The sequence below is a fragment of the Phodopus roborovskii genome, unplaced genomic scaffold (assembly GCF_943737965.1).
Source record: "Phodopus roborovskii unplaced genomic scaffold, PHOROB, whole genome shotgun sequence".
NCBI lineage: Eukaryota > Metazoa > Chordata > Mammalia > Rodentia > Cricetidae > Phodopus > Phodopus roborovskii.
The window spans coordinates 14,417,501-14,437,189 of record NW_026126407.1 but is presented as its reverse complement, the minus strand read 5'-3'; positions in this window follow the sequence as shown (position 1 = coordinate 14,437,189).

Genomic DNA, 19,689 nt, shown 5'->3' with positions numbered 1-19,689 from the left:
TTCATGCAAACATGTATGTATGCATGTGTATGTATGTATGTATGTATGTATGTATGTATGTTTGTATACACACACACACACACAAATTTACCTGCTTCCATTACAAGTGAAACACAATCTCACTGATATGCCAATCACTTATCAGGTATAGTTACCAAATGTTTATCTAAGTGATTATTTTCTACCATGAAATGTAGACAATACATACGACAATAGGCTGAAACACTGAACTGTGGTGGGCACAACCACCAAAGCATCTTCTAGGGATGAGGTTGAGAGTCCAGAAATAGGAGGAAAGGACAGAAAATCATCCATACATTTCCCTTTATTGAAAAAAATATGAGCTAAAGCAGGAAGCTCAGTTCCCATTCTTGGGAGCAGGAGGAATATTAGGGGCTATGTGCTCTGAAAATAATTTTTGTGTATTATTTCATAAACAGTGGCACATTTGGCTTCATAGCAGTGAGATCAAGCATAGCAAATTTCCTTAAATTCTTGGAGTGCATTACTGCTGCACACAACTTTTCTGTTGATTTCTCCCTTAGAAAAGGGTTTAATGATCTCCCCACTGCATTCTTTGTCTGGGTAAAAAGCAAAGCAAAGGGACCATGATTGGATGTGAAGAATTACAACTTGGGTTGAACATAGGACAAAGCTCATTTGATTGTTGAAAAGGCAGAAAATTGGTGGTTCCTATAGCCAGGAAAATGGTGCATTTGTCCTCTTGCCTGTGAACCTGAAGAACACTGCCTGGGGAATCTAGCACCTACCTGAACAGGTATCCACAGGAAAGAGTCTTGTGTGAGCAGGAGTAAGGAGTCATGTCTGAGTCTCCAGTTTCAACAACTGCAGGGCACAGGTGGGGTCCAGCCCATTTCAGAGCACAATTATATGGCCCTTAGGACTTTAAAACTAGTTAAGTTGTCCTGGATAATGATGAACCTCAAAATCACCTCCCAGCATAGCACACAGATTCTCAGCTCTCAGTATACCACCATTCACATCTGACCAGATGAAGGCATATCTAATAACATGGGATCTGGAACCAAGCTGCCCTGGAATGCTGTCCCCAGTGGCATTTCCAGAGTGGTGTGTACTGAACCTGATATCCTGGACTTATATCTGATATGCAGCTCCCAATGTGTGCTGCAATCTCCACCCTGGCTCTTTGGATATATGTACTGACCTTGTCAGGGGGAACACCTGCCATGTAGCTAGAGGTTGAAGGGAGTCCAGCAGGCAAGCCTAGGCATTATCCTAGACTTCCTTGAGTTTATCCAACACACAGAGGAGCCTTTGGTTTATCTCACAGCTGGAAGATTCAACATGAAAACAAAAATCACTTTCTATAACACTATTGACAACCTCTCCAAATTAAGAGGATTTTCCCTTTATAGAATGTCGGTTGTTTAACTTGGAAAAGGTTAATGACTCATGGGGTTTGAGTCTGCCTGGATCAGTAGTTTGTAGTTCTGACCATCCATTAGAAACTCCCAGGGGAGCTTTTAAAAAATGTCAATGTTCCATCACAGAGATTCTAGTAGAGAGGCAGAGGGGGGGCACAGAGAAACTGCAGTGTCTGAACTCTCCCTGGCTGCCCTGATGAGCACTGGCTAGAGAAAGTACAGAAGGATGGAGCACCTTGATAATTGGGAGTGGGGAGGAAAGCACCACTTGCCACATGTAGAAAACAGAGACAAACTGAGCCATTATTTAGACATTGTCATAGTTAGCCTCTCTGTTGCAGTGACAAACACCATAACTAAAAAGGAACTTGGGAAAGAAAAGGTTTCTTGGGCTTACACATTTACAGCATAATCCAACATTGAGAGACAGAAGGCAGGAACTGATACAGAAGCCATGGAGGAGTGCTGCATACTGTTTGCTTAGTTGGCTTTCTGATACCATCCAAGACTACATGATCAGAGGTGGTACACCATAGTGGGCTGTCCCCTCCTGTGTCAATCATCAATTAAGAAAATGCCCCCACAGGCTTGGCTGAAGACCAATCTAATGGCAGCAATTCCTCGATGAAAGTCTCATCTTCCCAAATGATTCCAACTTGTGTCAAGTTGGCAAAAAGATAAGCAGCACAGCGGCTCTGAAGGTCCCCACCTACCACAAGCCAATGTGTCCTCCTACAAGAGCGTGGTTAACAGTTAGGCTGACCACAGGAGAGGGAATGTCAGGATTTGCAATGATTCAATAAGTAAATTCAAAATGCAAATAGCCCCCCAATACTTCTCAATAATCCTCCTATGCATCCTTTTGCTCCTTGTAGATGGAATTGTCTCTCCTGGTTGTCTTTCTACTCCCTTGAGCACACTTTCTGTGGTTCTATTGCTTCTGTCTTCTTTGTCCAACCCTTAACAGCCATATTCTCCAAGTACCCGCCCTCCATCCACTTCTCTTTCCTTGTTATGCTTCTGCCAGCTATATCCTATCTGTTCTGTGCATGATTCCCACAAGCTCTACCTTCAGCTCAAGTCTCTCTCTGTGATGGATACCCTGCCCTCAGTTACCAACCCATAGTTCTATGCTTGAGAGAACAAAGTGAGCTCTGCCATCTTCCACTCCAACTTATTTTTCCTCCCTGCCTCTCCACTTTCATGAAAAGTGCACATCCTCCTAAATATCCCAGTCATAAATCTGAGAGTCACTAAGGATTCCCTCCTCTGACCCCCTCTCCAAATTAAAAACTCCTTTGAATTGTATCTGTTTAATATCTCTTAATAAATGCAACTATTTTACCAATATCAATACCCTAATTCAGGCTAACGTGAGCTCACCTGGAATAATTCCAGTAATCTCCAAAACCATCCTTATTTTCAAAGATGGTCTCCCTTTCATCTCCTCCCCAAGCAAAAGTCACAGACAACAGTTCACTCACTCACGCCCTTCCTTAAAGTTCCAGAGTAGTTTCCATTGTTCTCTGCAAAGACCCGTGAGACCCTTTCTTACCTGGTCCCTGCTTATTTTTTTTTCTTTTCTTTATTTCATTTACTTTTTATTTTCATAGACCCAAAGTCTATACATCTCAATGAACACCTGTATCATTAGAATAGCCATTCTGAAGCTGTAGGGATTCACACCGGATTTCACGCTTTCACTACTTGATATATTTTTATGCACTTATCCTCCGCCAAAATAAAAATTCATGACAGAATTAGAGCTAGAAAAACAATTAACTTTATATCCTTTTTGTAACTCGTGCCCATCACTTGCATTCAGTCTTTCCTCATCCCCTTAAATTTTAGCCTTTCTTCTTCTCTTCATGTTATACTGTTACCCACATCTATGTTTATTCACATATGTACATATGCATGTATATTGTTGGCTACATTCTTCATATGAAGGAAAACATATTTTTTTTACCTTTCTGAGACACTTATACATTCTAAATCCTGGTGACATGATATGACAGCCATGCCCTAAATGCCAGTCACCATGCTACAGGTAATTGCGACCTATCCAATCTCCCCAAACTATGGGCACCATGAAGACTGACTCTAGACTTGCAGTGCACCAATGATTATGCCCTCTTCCCTTTCAAAGGTCAGAATCAACTGAAACGAAACTCAAGTTGGAATTCATAATGTTCAGTTTACCATTGGTGAGTCGTGTGAGGAAAGAGGGTTGGTGCAAAACTTCAAGTAATCACCCCCACATTCATTGGGAACAGCCTCCCAACTCAACTCAGAGTCCAGTCACCATTCACCTGATTTTGTACACACTGGACAGAGAGAAGGTCGGGCAGGGCATTGCATACAGGGAAGAAACAAGAGGGCCCACAAGAAAACTCCAAAAGAAAGGCAAACAAGGACCTAAGCCCCATGGGAAAAGTTCCCATTTGAGCAGATGGATAGACCAGACTCGATCCCTCTGGGGATCCCAAGCAGCAGTGTTGTGGGAGCAGAAGGTGGACACTTCCTTCCTCTGAGCATGAGAAATCAGTCTCCTACAGCAAGCATTATGGTCACTGTGGAGGACCTAAAGGAGGGCTACTCCAGGGTGTTACATGGCACCTTCCTCTGAACTGCAACTTTTCCTCCCAATTGAAGAGTTCCCTCTAGGAAAGAAGTAGAGGCTAGGATCCGTGAGGAGGTTAAGAAAAATATTCCCAAGAGGTATTTTAAAAAAATAAACAGATGACAGTTGCTGGGGAGTAGAGACTCTGAACTACCCAAAGGAGGTAGAGAGAGAGAGAGAGATTCGGATTGCCAAGCTGCCTGCAAGCTGTGTGGGGAGCACCAGGGCTGCAGGCTTTCAGGAGTCCTCAGCCATGTTGAGTTGGGCTTTCCAGGGGTATAGCTGCTTTTAAGTTATTGTTGCTCCTTGTAAATAACCCCTCAACTACACTTCTGTAAAAAGTAAAAATTAAAAAAAAAAAAAAAAAAAAAAAAAAACCTCATGGGTCATCGGATTGTACATTGGTAAAATTGATACATTGGTTTGTCTTGGACCCCCTTTCTGGTATGAATAGACATGTGTAAACTGTCACCCAAGAAAAGTCTGTCACATAACAGAGGGACCATCGACTCAGCAGATACACAATAGATAGCCCATAACAGGATTTGCACAAGCAAAAAAGGGAAAAAGCCTAAATATGCCCCTTCCTAAGGCATGATGGTAGTCTATGTCTTCAAATGGAGGGGATTAAACTGACTTGCTCATATATTGATGTGGGATGTCCTTCTGTATGATGCAAATATCCATTGCTTTTATTGGTTGATGAATAAAGCTATTTTGGCCAATGGACAAACAAAATATAGCAAGACAGGAATTCCAAACAAAGATGCAGAGAGAAGAAAGGCAGGATTGTGGAGATGCCATGTAGCTGCCAAAGGAGTAACATGCCAGAGTATCACCTATTGTAAGCCACAGCCTCCTGGCAATACACAGATTAATAGAAATGGGTTAATTCAGTTGTGAGAGCTAGTCAGTATATGCCTGAGCCATTGGCCAAACAATTATATTTGACACTAAGCCTCTGAGAGTTAATTTTATAAGCCACTGTGGGAGAAAAACTGGTCCAGGGAGAGCAATGGGACAGAGGAAAAACTTCAAAATAGAATATATCACACAATTAATGCTTCTGGTTTGTACCCACTGGTGAGATGAAAAGGAGGTAGCTGCCCTATACTGTGCTTCAAGTAGAGGGACCTGGCAAATACGTACCCTCTATTCATTTAGCCAAGTCACATCAAGTTCAGGGAGCTGGAGAAACTCTAAGGGCCAATGTCCAGTGTAATAAAAAGGAGAGTCATCTCTGCAACACATACTGGTTAGCTATTCAGTGTGGCCACACATTGGATACTCTGCCTTTTTCCCTCTTCCAAAGCAAGCACAATATTAAATAAAACCTTAATGTAGTCATTTCAAACTTTAAATTATATGGTCATTCTCAAAGAAATGTCTCATGTTTCTCTTGAATGACTTCTTTAGCTCACAACTAAAATGGCCATGGAGGGGAAACTATTTCTCTCCAGACAGGAGGAAAGGCTTTAGATGTGAACAATAAGAACCTGCCTAATTGTCTGCCAGTAAAAAAATAATAATAACAATTCTATTCAAGTTTCCCTTTAGAAATATTACAAAGAGACTGACCTAGTTTCTAACACCACCACTCTGCCCCTGTACCAAAAAGCAAGAGACATTATCATACACCTGGCAAGGCTCCACATGTAGGATCAGCCCCCACAAATACCCCCTCTCTCTACACAACTCCTTCCCAGCTTCATCTTTTCTCCTTTCCTTCCCTCCATCCTTTCTTCTGTTCATATAATGTCTTTTGAATCTCTCTGATGTGCCCACTACTGACCAGAGACAGGTGAAGTCTGGAAGGTTGGCCCCCAACCTTATGGAGGTTCACATCCTTCTTCACAAGTTCATCAATACCACACAGCCTCCCTTTCTCCCCATCCCAAGTTCACAGGACCCAGGATGAGACTATCAGCATCTCAAGTCTCTGCTCTGGGAACATCTTTATAAACTGGCTTCCTCTGCTTCAGGCAAATTATGAAAAGCAATGACTATAATTCTTTGAGTATAAACACAAGAATGTGCAGGTATATGTGTGTTCCTGGTGGTAGAAGCCAGAGGTCAAATGCAGGTATAGGTTGTCAGGAACATGGATTTGTTTGAGGGTCTTTGTGTTTCCTCTTGTGACACAGGGTCTCTCACCACACAGCTCTGGCTTTGTGGGAATAGCTTTGTGGACCAATTAAAGTCACAGAGCTGCCTCCTGAGTGCTAGGATTAAAGATATGTGTCCCCATGACACAATACTGGTTTGAAGTTCTGGGGAATCTGACATGCAGAGCTCTGCCATGCAGAGCTGAGGAGCCTGAAAGGTGCCATCCTGAGAATTCCCCAGCCTGAGGTAAGGATGACAGCAGAGCCAGGAAGATGTTTGCCTCTGAACCAAACTCAGCTCACATCTTGATCTTGTGGTATGCAGTATTTTTTTTTTGAAGACTTTTACTTATCAGTATCTTAAAATTAAGATTTCCCTACAAAACTCACAAAGTAGATCATGTGTGGACTGTGAACAGCACCAGTGGATTAGAGGAGAGTGACCATCTACCCCTCACAGACAGATGCAAGTTATCAATTCACCACAGTCCCCACACAGCCCCAAAATTACTCTCACATCTAGTGAGAGGACCAGAAAAACAAAGTTGTGAGTATCTGTGATTCAGACTAGCAACTGCTTGACTAGGAGAGGAGAAGGCAGGTCAGAGCCCCATCTGCTTGTCAGGGACTAATTAAGCCCTCAGACTGCTCAACCACTGTTTACCTCTTTCTCTTCCATTTGGCCAGAACTCTTGATAGGAGTAACTTCTATGTCTTACTGTGTCTGTCCCGTGGGGCTGAGCATGCAAAGTTTCTAATGAGTGTCAGATAAATGGGAACCTACTTCACCCCAGGTTCTTTCCCTGTGACAATAACTCACTAAATTTAAAAGGATGAACTTGTCAGTATGCAGGGGTCTTCTGAGCCCCCTGAAGCAAAGACCTTGAAAGAATGTGGCTGTGCTTGCTGCCACCTGCTTCTCACTTTAACAAGCTTTAGTTCTGTGCTTGCTCCAATCATCCCGCTGAAAATGGTCTGTTCATGGCCCTTGCTGAATCCAAAGGGAGAGAGGAGACAGTAGACAGTGAGGAAATAGAACCAGCTGATGGCTTTGCTCTTCCATGTAGGACAGCATGTTATGGAAGGGGGGATGATACTGCAAAACACAGCAGGGAGAAGGGCTGATATGACATGCCAGGCAAGGTAGCCTTGGGGAGGAGGGTAGAGACACTGCTGGTGCATCCAGAGAAACAGCAGAAGGCAGAGCATATGGTCAGGTAGATTGTTGGAGCTTGTCGTGGGATTTGAGGAAACCCTCTCTTCAGACGGCTCCATTTCCACAGTGATGTAAGAAGCTGGACTGTAAGCTCTGTTCCTGGCTTCATGAGGATGTTCAATAGATTTGGGGTGAGAGGAGAAATATTAAATAGTCACCCGACAGGAAGGAGGGTGACCCAACAAGGGAAGCAAGAATGCCCTGCTGACAGCATTACATTTGAAGCCAGAAGTCAAAACACAAGAATCAGCTGCTTTACTTACTTTCCTCCAGCTGGTCTCCACTAGAAGCTATAACATCAAGGTGCTATAGGCAGGGAAAGAATCAAACTAGCACACTGGATGATGCTCCTGTCACACTGAGGGATTGCTGGGGTTGTGTGTAAGGTAGAGAGTTAGAGGGCAGGAGGTAGTAGCCAGCACTGTGTGAAATAGCAATGCTGGGAATGTCATTAGCCATGACCATGAATGGCCAAGATAAAGTGAAGCAGAAGCTCAGAGCAGAGGAATTCAACAGATACTATTCCTCTGAAGGCACTTGGAAAGAACCAAGAATAAAGTGGAGCCATGTTTGGAAGAATGAGCAACCTGCAGGCTGGCCAAGGAAAACAGTCCTGTGAGGTGAGCACAGACAGATTGATAATATGATGGCATGAAGGCAGGTCTAGCTAGGAGTGGAGAAACCTGAAGGTGAGATGGACCCCTGGGTTCTACTTAGATGTGGAAGAGACAGCTGGCAAAGGTCAGCTTTTCTCTAGCGCAGAAAGAAACTGGGTGTTCAGAGAGAAGGCTAATAACAAGGAAGCTTTTGCAGATGAAGTCAGGAGTTCCAGAGGTCACAGCAGATGACTTCTCTGAGTTGGGGGTGGGTGGTGAGTGATACAATGGGATTATGAAGCACCTTACGGACACTTACAGTCCAGACTCATCATAACCTGTGAATACAGGGTTTTGACAGCAGTGGACATATGAGGATAGAGGAAGAAGTCAGAGCTGTGAAAGTCTCTAGGTGGTTATCGATAGTAGAGCAGAAAGTGCTGAAGCATTAGCAGTGGGTCTATGCACCTAACACTGAATCCACTCACTGGAGCCCACCAGTTCCTGAGCCTGTCATTGTGGATAGTTCCCTGGGTAGGTGAGATCTTAGTCCACAGAACAGGACTCATTCAACTCCAACTGAGGGAAAGGTCAGCCTTACCTTACCTCAACTTCCTCATGTGAAAACTGAGGCCCCATCATAACTACTTAGGAAATTAAAATGATAATGGACCCCGTAAGATAATAAATGCTGAAGGAATGAATACCATAAGCTTAGCACATTTGACAGGTCTTCTCTTTACTGTGGTTCCACGGGGAAAATGTACTATTAATTGACAGAAGAGTGATGTTGAATGAGAAAAATGTAGACATGAGTGGTTACTGTGCTAAGTGCCTGCTCAACCTAGGCATACATTGGAAGGTCTACCAGCAGGGCTTCTGTCAATAGGCTACTGCTCTCCAAATGGAAGCTAATCAAAGTGCCCAGGAGGAATTAATCAGTCTCTGTAGGACTGGTCCAGGAATCCACACTTTTTAAAGTGACATAGATTCCAACTGGTGGCTTACTAAATCTTGTTGATTGATTGGAGAGGCATCAAGGGGCTGGAGCCTGGCTGATGGTTCTGTATTGATTGTGGATTTTAGCCAAGTTATTAAGTGGTTGGAGATAGGGGGTTATATGGCATGAGTCTACATTCCCTCCTCTCCCTCCCCTTCCTCGACATTTCAGCTTAAATCACAGCATTTCCCAAAAGGATATTAGCTCCTGTGGACAAAGGAGCTGAATGCATTAAGCAAGGGAGGCTCTGCTGCATGCATTGAATTCCTGCTTTGTGGGGTGCCTAGGAGAAACTCTGGGATGCTCAGCCTCTCTTGGAAACCTGAGAGCCATGTGGCTTGGGTTTGGGGGGTGGGGAAGAACAAAGAAGTCACCTTCAGGAAGGACTCCTTAGCTCTTTGGCTTTCTGGTGCCTGAAAATGTGACTGCATAGAACTTTTCACCCAGCTCCAGAAATTCTTCCTTTCTGGGTCAAGCAGGAGGAAATATATTAATTCAGGCATATTTGCTTTGAGCATTATCTAGTTTCTGATGGGAGATGTCATTCTGTAAATATGTTCTCTTATTGGTTAATGAATAAATTACTGTTGGCCAATAGGAAAGCAATATAGGCGGGACTTGGAGAATAGGAGGAGAGAGGAAGTAGTAGGGAGGAGACTCTAGATGGAGGACAGAGAGAGAAGAACGCCAGCCCTTCTCTCCCCGGTAAGATAAGACCACGTGGAAGTACTTAGATTAATAGAAATGGGTCAATATTTAAGACAGAGCTAGCCAATAAGAAACTAGTAACTGGCCAACAGAATTATATATTTATATATTAATACAGCTTCTCTATGTGTTATTTGGGGCTGGCACAGGAGTGGGACCAGACTGGCTGGGAAAACTCATAGCAAGTTTCTGTCTGTTTCACACTGACAAAAATCAACAAAATTATCAAGAAATAAAGATCAAAGTTGTTGAGTATAAAATAAAGTCTAGGCCTAGAATGGTACATTTTTGTATGGTATTCCTCTGGTTTGAGCTCTAAAGGTCATTGTCTTGTCTTATCCAATCTGTCTTGTTGGGTTTGCCTATGGAGAACATGACCCAGATCAGTTTCTACAATTACAAATGAGTCTAATATTTGTATTGGGAGATATGTCACATATCTTCCCCTATAGCTGTCCTACAAGGAATACAAACTATGCTTCATGAAGATTCCTCATTTTTTTAGAGTGCCTGTGTCTGATTGTCCACAAACTGTACATATCACATGCCCCAAGCAAGACAATAAGTAAAGAGGTTAAGCATAAATGAGAACCTTTCTCAATGCCCCTGCTCCTTGCTTCCAGACTCCTTGACTCTCAAATGTAAAATGGCCATTCCCAGCTGAATTCCAATACCACCCTAATCACACTGTAGCCAGCCCTTGGGGAGACTCTTTCACAGACTGGGGTTCAGGAGAGAGGGAGATGATACACAATCCTGTAAAACTCACAGACTCACCCAGAGAGATGCACTAGGGTGAGACTGAGGAAGATAAAACTTTGGGTAGTTAAACTGAGCTACCATCTTGGATTCACCCCAACTATTTAGCACCTAACAAGGCTCTAGAAATTAAAAGTATTGGGGACAAAAATACAGAAGGTCAAGAAATGGTTATCAAAAACTTGAGGAAGAGATTGTGATTAACTAAATAGTGGGTAAGAAATTCTATGGTTAGGTGAGTACCCTGCTTTCTTTCATGGCAGGCAACTTAATTTAAGAAGTTGATTCTCTGTCTTAAGAGAAGAGAAGAGAATCAGGGTTACATGAAAACAAACCTCTAAGCTAAGCATAATCTTCTGATAGTGAGGTCTTTGGCTATCTAAGAAAGGATGCTAGCTTAGAGAGCAGGAAGACTGGACGAAAACCCTGAACAGTCTGGGTTTCTGAGCACAAAAGGAGTTAACCAGCTGCAAACTAGCCTGTCATCTAGGAAAATAGATGTGGCATTGTTGCCTTGAGCTGCTATGATTTCTGGACATCTGCTGGCCCAGCCCAAGCAGAGAGAATGACAAAGGATGGACCTTGTTCTTCACTACAGTGTCCTCAGTGATCATCATCTTCTTTCTAAGCTAGGTCTGTGTCAGAGGACTTGACTCTTCCTCAGCCCTTACTATGTGACCCTAGGCAGGTCTTCACATACTGGAGACATATTTTTCACAAGAATCACCATTGCTGAAAACCAGATGCTCCCCCAGCTCATGTTTAACACCAGCAGCTACGTCATCACCAGCTACCAAGTGCAACACATTTACCCTCTTAAAGGTTCCTACCAAACATATATACCCTTTAAAATGTCCCTGCCATCACAGCCCGCTCTCTGTCTCTGTCTCTCATTTCACCCTTGCTCAGAGGTGGCAACTGTATCCCTCTTCCCCAATAAATCTCTTATGTGAGATCTGTCGCCTGGTGGGATCTTTTCAGCATTCCTTGACCAAATCAATTGGGCAAGGCACCCTTCTGCCACAGAAACCCTAACAACCACATTATTCATTTTAAAGTATATACAATATTGCTAGGCACATTGTAATCTAGCTCTGGTTACTTGAAGAAATATGGTCCCCATTATGTAGCCACTCTCCATCCCTTCCCTGATTGGTTTTTACTAAATATTTGATACCACATGGCATAGAGTTTTCATAGTTACCAATATTTTGATTTTACAGTCATCAGTGCTGAAATGTCACTTCATATAAACACATAGCACAGCATGACATAAGTATATTTAAAGCCATTTCAGAAACTGTTAGAAATTCCATCCTAATCCCAAGCCAGAATGCATGTCATTTTTTTTAAATATAAAACTCAAGTCAGCAACTCAAACAGCAGTTTTAAACTCAAACATTTTGACACAAAACAATCCAAACATACATGCCGAATGAGGAGTTATAGGAAAATATTAAACATATTTTCTCCATAATTAAAACATTTGTTTCCATAAGATCAGAAAACCTTGTATGTCCAATTAAAAACACTGAGACTTGTAACTTATGGTGGAGGTCAGACCTGGCAGATGTGTTTCAGGCAGCAATCATGGGCAGCATCTTGGATTCATCACACATTTACTTGGTTTTGGGTTCAGTTTCGTGTGTCACTATTCCAGAAACCTTTTATTATTACCACTCTTCCCACCAAGTACATGTGGTGGAAACCCCAGTCGTTTACCAACCTCATAAATCCAAGTAAAGAAAGCTCAGATTTAACAGCCTTGCCTTCTCAGCCCATCCCACTTCTAATCAACTCTCTGCTGGCTTCCCCTCACCCCACCCTTCACACTTCCACTCTGCAGTCTTCAGCTACCTGGAAAGGAGGGCTTCCCTTCTACCCACCTCTCCATCTCCAGCAGAGTCTCCTTCACCCCATACAGTTACACCTGACCCACTCCCGCTGAGTCTCTGAAAGGCTGACTAAGGTTGGTGGCCTTTTGATGTATTTTGGTAAGTTGAAAAGTCTCAGAAAACAGTGCACAAGCCCTTTTGACAGCCACGTTTCACAAATGACTTATTTGTTAGCTAGACAAGAATTTGTATTTGTCAAAATTAGACATTTTAGAAGTGTTTGTAAGTTGTTTTTGTAGCTTTTGTTGTTCCGACATGGAGCCTGTCAGTGTAGTCCTGGCTGCCCTGAAATTCACTGGACTTGTACTCATAGTGATCCTCCTGTCTTGACCTCCTGAGTGCTGAAATTATAGGTGTGTGCAGCCACACCTGGCCTATAACATTATTTTAGTTATACAGCTTTTTAACCTGCTTTTAAGTGGCTTCAGAATAAACTTTTTACAGCTATGATGCATGGTTTACAAACTTGGGCTGCAATTATTCATATCGATATCAGCTCCTTTTTTTTTTTTGAGGAATACACTGACCTTGAGGAAAAGGAAAAGTTAAATAATTTATCCTACACAATGCTGCAGTGTGCAGTGTGGCAATAGTATGAACTCATCTTAAGCTCCTCTGCTTCTGTAAGATAAATAATAAGTCCCAATTGTTTTGTCTTTAATTAATAAAATGGGATAGTTGTACAATAAGTACTTGTCAGGGGATACACCTGTGACAGGCATTGCCACTCAATACAACAAAAGCCAGGTTGAGAAATTTTGCTCAAAATGATATCAGGTCAGAAATGGTTGTACACATCCATAATTCTAGAGGCTGATGTTCATGAGTTCAAGGACAGACTAGGCTGCATAGAAAGTCTCTACTTCAACAAAAGGAAGAAAGGAAGAAAGAGAGGAGTGCTCCAGAGGAACTTTTCTGACCTCCACGGGCATGCATATGGTACACATACATACATTCAGAGAAGACACTCACGCACACACAAAATTATAATTTAAAACAAATAAAAAAGGTTGACCATCACTCATGCTCAACTAATGGCAAGTATTCTCACTTATATAGAGAAAGTAAAGTGGTGACTTCATACATAGGAAGAACAATGGTTTCCAAAGGCCAGGAAGGTAGGACAGGCGAGATGATGGATGCAGTCACTAATAGAGTAAGATCTAACATTCCATAGTGCTGTAAGGTCACAACAGCAACAATTAGTTGCATAGTTCTAAAGAGTTGCTCAAAAGAATTTTGAACATTCTCAATACAAACAAATGGCTAATTTTGAGAGACAGATGTCCCCATCACCCTGTTCTGATCACACTATGCACATGTATCAGAATATCATACTATTCTCCACACATGTGTACAATTTTATGTGCCAATTTGAAATTTAAAGTATTGTTCTAAAGATTGTCATTTAAGTTTCCATGAAGGCTGCAAATGATATAAACCCTTAGACTACTCAGGAAACAATTGCCAAAGCAGGGAAGCAGGTTTCAGCACACAGCAGACAGAACTGGACAAAGGAAAGTCTGTCTGTGTTCATGATCTTCTCCGTTTTCATAGGAGAGGAATAACTAGAAGGTAGGAACCTAACTCGTTATGTCCTGCCACACCGGTGGTCCTAACTATCATGCAGGCATCTGCTGGCCAGCCCTGGCTTTCCCCCTAATGTCAAGCTTTCAAAAACGATTTCCCTCAACAGTAAAAAAATGTATCAGAATATCATACTATCCATTCATATCATTCTCCAGTGTAAGAATCTACATTTTTCAACCAATCATTTTATCTTAAAAAAAAAAAAAAAGTAGAATCTTGTAATGGGACGTAACTCAATGGTACAGCACTTACCTAGCAAATGAAAAACCCTGTCTTCTCTAAGCACCATGCACACACACACACAATATGTTGTTTAAATGTTCATCTGCACTCCATGTCTGCCCACTAGAATATAAGCCACAGGAGAACAAGACACCTGTCTTTGTTGTTTGCTGTTGTCTCCATAGCAACTAGTACCACTTCAAGGACATGAGAGACAGCCAAGAAAGAAGTCTTTCTTGCATGAATTTGGACTCTAATGGGAAAAAATAAAGTTGAAACTCTGTCTCATCACTTGAACAAAAAAAAAAAATGAGTATCAAATGCATATTGAGTTAAGCCTAACAGGAACAAAAATGTTTATACCTATAACTTAGAATTCAGAAAAACCTTCTTTGGAAGAAGCCAAAAAATCTTCAGCATAACAAAACTAAATGGCATTTAGAAACAAATTCTCTCAATGGTAATGGAGAAATCTACAACCCCAGAGCTCAGTATAGTTAGGTTGGGATAGCAAACTAGCTGGCACTATATGGCAATGTCCTTTCTCAAGATAGATGATAGAGATGGATGGGTGGGTGGATGGATGGATAGACAGACAGACAGACAGACAGACAGACAGACAGACAGACAGACAGATTCTTCACACAGGGAAATCCCAAGCAACAGACAGAAAAGTATTTGAAATATTCTATGGTGAAGCTCACTGGAGTCATAAATGGTAATGTCTGAACAGTCTTAAATGTATATATCTGTTAAAGAAATACTTCCCTTAGGACCAGAAATGGTGGCAAGTAGGTATAGTTCCAGAACTTGGAATGCTGAAGCAGGAGGATTGCTATGACTTCAGGCCAGCCTGAAGATGCTGCTTCACAAAAGACAGAGATTGAGAAAGAGATAGAGACAGAGACAGAGAGACAGACAGAAAGAGAAGTTGTCCTTTCAGAAATTCTTCCCAAAAAGAAATAGTTAAAAGTGTGTAAATAGGTTTACACTTGAGAATATTTGGAATAGGTTGTAAATATGAAAATAATCCAAATAAAATTTAATTTACAGATAAAATGAAACATGCAGCAATTAAGAAAGATGAGCTGCACCTGGATCTTCAGAATGAAAATTGTGAAGATAACTGTACTACAAAAAGGGACCCAGGGATTCAATGAGATCGCCATCAATATTAATGCCATTCAGTTCTGAATCAGGGAAAAGAAAGTCCAAAAATTCACTTAAGCCAAAAAGTCTACAATGAGCCAAGCGAGCCTAAGTAAAGAACACTTCCTGAGACATCACAATAGCTGAACTCAAATTATTTTACAGAGCCAGAGTGACAAAGATGAACGACATGGTGCTGACACAAATACACACCCGTGGATCAATGGAACAGGCTGCAGGACGCAGAGATAAACCCACACCACTGTGGCCATCTGACATTTGACAAAGGTGTCAAAACACACTCCAAAATAAAAGAGTGAAGTCAACAAACCGTGCTGGTAAAGCCACATACTCAACTGCAGAAGAGTAGAATTCAATCCATATCTCTCACCCTGCATGAAAGCGAAATCAAAATGGAACAAAGATAGAAACAGAAACAAAAGATCAAAGTAGAGCTATTCAAAACAGGTCAAACTTAAAAGCTGAAATTGCTAAAAAGAAAACATAGAAAATAAATATACTTTAAGATATCAGAACAGGCAAAACCTTTCTGGGCAGAACTCTAATTTTAACACAGAAAAACAAACAAACAAACAAACTCTTAGGAATTAATAGATGGGCAGGGCAGTGGTGGCACATGCCTTTACTTCCAGCACTCAGAAGGCAGAGGCAGAAGAATCTTTGTGAGTTCTAGGCCAGCCTGCTCTCCAGAGAGTTCCAGGACAGCCAGCATGCACAGAGAACCTCTGTCTCCAAAAAACAAACAAACAAAAAAAAAACAAACAAAAAGAATTAGCTGATGGAACTACATAAAAAATTAAAGAAAAGTCTCTAAAGAGCAAAGAAAACTACAACAGAGTGAAGGCAGGAGAGAAGAAAATATTTATTACTATCAAGAAAATCACCAGTCTAAATGTCCACAAACAGATAAATGGATAATGAAAGCCTGGCATATACACACAATGGAATTATAATCAGCTGTAAAAAAAAAATGTGATTATGAAACTTGAAGTAAAATGGATGCATCTGGAAAATATTTTAAGCAAGTTAAAGAAAAACAGATCTCATGTTCTGTCTTGTGTGGATCTTAGTGGGGTTTTGTTTGTTTTTTGTTTGTTTGTTTGTTTGCTTGCTTGTTAAGACAGGGTTTCTCTTTGACTTTGTAAGATGTCCTGGAACTAGTTCTTGTATACCAGGCTGGTCTCGAACTCACCACCGCCAGTCCAGGATCTTGATGTTTAATGCTTATGTGTGTATATATGTAGGCATGAGCACTGGTTCAGGCTATAAAATAATAAAGCATCAGGGCAGTGGTGGTGCAAGCCTTTAATCCCAGCACTAGGGAGGCAGAGGCAGGAGGATCTCTGTGAGTTCAAGGCCACCCTGGTCTACAGAGCTAGTTCCAGGACAGCCAGGGCCATTACACAGAGAAACCCTGTCTGGAAAAACAAAAAGGAAGGAAGGGAAGGAGGAGGAGGGAGGGAGGGAGGGAGGGAGGGAGGGAGGGAGGGAGGGAGGGAGGGAGGGAGGGAGGGAGGGAGGGAAAGAAAGATGTTGAGGAGAGAAAGGAAGAAGAGAATCAACAGAAACAAATTGAAGGAGCTCAATTGGTAATAATCTTGTCTTGCAAACCCAAGAACCTGAGATCTATCCCCAGAATGCATTAAAAATAAAGGTCTGGTATGCTGGCAAATACTTGTAATCCCAGTGTCCCAGTGTTAGGGAAACATGTGCAGACAGATCTCTGGAGCATTCAGTTTAGCTAATTTGGTTGGTAGATCTCAGGTCAGTGAGAGACTTTGTTTTTAAAAAAAAAAAAGTTAGATGGTTCATGAGATTGTCCATTGACCTCCACATGTAGGTTGGAACACACACATACACAGAGAGAGAGAGAGAGAGAGAGAGAGAGATGGGGGGGGGAGGGACACTAATTTTAATTGAAAATGCCAAAATGAAACCCAACACTTTTTATGTTAACCAAAATAAATACATTTTAATGAACTAAGTGTATATGTAATACCACACAATGATAGTCAACATTTATTGATAACTAAAAAAAGTCATTAGATAACAAACATTGTACAACTTCACTTATTTGTTGACAGCTGTGGATATTTTAATAAAAGGCATCTGCGTATATGTATTATAAATATTAACTATAAGATCTTGGAGTAAATTACATGACAACACTCCTTTCCCAAGACATTTGGCTTCTAACTGTAATAAAACTGTGACATCCTTATTTGGTTAGAACAAGATATTTTACTGTCTTCTGCTAAAACACTGTGAGAAGCACACAGATCTGCATATCTCCAGGTGGCTCTCTTTGCTCTGCTAAGCCAAGCACTAAGGTGCTAAGACACAGTCCTATAAGTAGCTCACCAGACTTCTAGATTTAAGATGGGGGGTGAGGGGGTGGGGGAGGACAACAAAGGGCATCACACGTAACTTTATCTTTTTAATGTCTGAATCCTTTATGATATGTTAATGTTTTGGATAAAACTACCTACAAGTCCAGCTCCAGGGGATCTGGCTCCCTCTTCTGGCATCTGTGGGTACTAGCATTCCCATACTCATGCATGCACACAGACACTAGCACAAGCATATACACATAAATAAATAATGAAATAAAAATTTAAAGTAAAGACAATAATTATCACATGAATATGTATGTCATGACTGTCTATTTTAAACTAGAACTAAATGTTCAGAAAACAGAATGGGAGAAGGAGATCCTGTTGTAATGATGTGAATGGTACAGCAACTAGAAATCAATGTACCAGGCATTGTGAAGGCACACCTGCCCTCTGGTAGTCATTCAGTTCTTAGATATTTTTACCCAAGAGATACAAAAACTTGTATTGATTAAAAAAGAAGAAGAAGAAGAATGAAAGAAAGAAATCAGAGTAAATACATGTATGGCAGCTGCATCCATGACAGTCCCCAGCCAGAAGCAATTTAAGTGCCGATCAGTGGGAGGATGGATATAAAGTATTACAGAATAGAATAGTGTGACTATGCAACAGCTAAAAGTACAAGCGGCAGTTACCTGAGGGGACCACTGAAGCAAAAGATGACCAAAAAAAAAAAAAAAACAAACGTAGGGTGCATGGGTATGCAACCTAGCAGGTTCAGAACTTGAGACACACATCTCACACATCTGTCAGGGAAAGAAATCAGAGCAGAGGTTGTCTGTGCAGTGGCAGTGGTTGACATAGAGCGTAAAGAACCAACTAGGGTGGTAAAACATTCTACTTCTTGAATACCTTGTGCCAGAACTCACCACACAGCAAGGTTAAGAAGATCTAAGCATTCATTGTTAGCAAAATTCCATCTTAGTAAAACTAAAATAAAATAGAGTTAAGAAAGGTTAGATTTCCCGGGGTGACAAAAGATTAAGGGGGAAGAACCAAGGTCAGGTCTCCCCCTCCAGGGGGTCTGCATCGCTGCTTTCAGTAAGGGTATTAGACTTGGGTGTGTTTAATAATCACTGTCTGATTACAAGCCCAGCTCACACTCATTAGCAGAATTTGCAAAGTCTTATGCAAATCTGGTGCACAGGACATCAACCGCAGCCGCAGACACCTCTCTAATGATGGCAGATGGCGTTCTGCTGATAAAAGTGGAGACTTCTAGAGAAGGGGAAGAAAAAAAAAAACTGCCCAATCTTGCATAATCCATCTAGGAACTTGTAAAGTAAATAAATGAATACCAATAACATCAATGGGAGCGGAACTTAAGCAGACACGCATAGATTTTTACATAAATCCCCCGCAGCAGAAAAGGAAGATTAGAAGGAAGAACACGATTTAGAAGCCAGTGCAAGCCTCCTCCATATCCGCACATCGCAGCCGCAGCCGGAGCAAGCACCGTGCTGGGAATGGCAATGCTCATTCCGATTCTCCAAGAGGCTGAGGCCGCAGCAGCTGCAGGGGCTCTGTTCCCCTCCCTTCACCTCTCTTCTCTTTCCTTCACCCCCTGCCCTCAGGCCTGCCCTTGGCTCAAAAGCCAGTATTATCTATGATACTTGGACCCTGTCTGCAAGGAAGCACAAGTGGAAGCCACTTTTACTTTTCAAAAAGCAACACGTGTGCTAAATTTTTTTTTTTTTTAAATATACAGAATTGAACTTGGCCTAAGGAAACCTGGGAGATAGCTCTGTAAAAGGCCAGTGCAGGGGCATGTGCAGGAGACCCCAAACAAGACTCTGAGGCTGTTCTGCAGCACCCAGACTCTCAGCTCACCTTGTGCTTCTACAGCATGCTGAGAAGTCTCTGCTTGGGGCAAAGGCACTGTTGTTATTCCTGCAATACCTGCATGGTCTTATTTTTAGAATGGAAGGAAGGGAGGGAGGGAAGAAGAGAGGAAGTGAGAGATGAAGGGAGGGAGGGAGAGATGGAGGCAGGGAGGGAGAGATGGA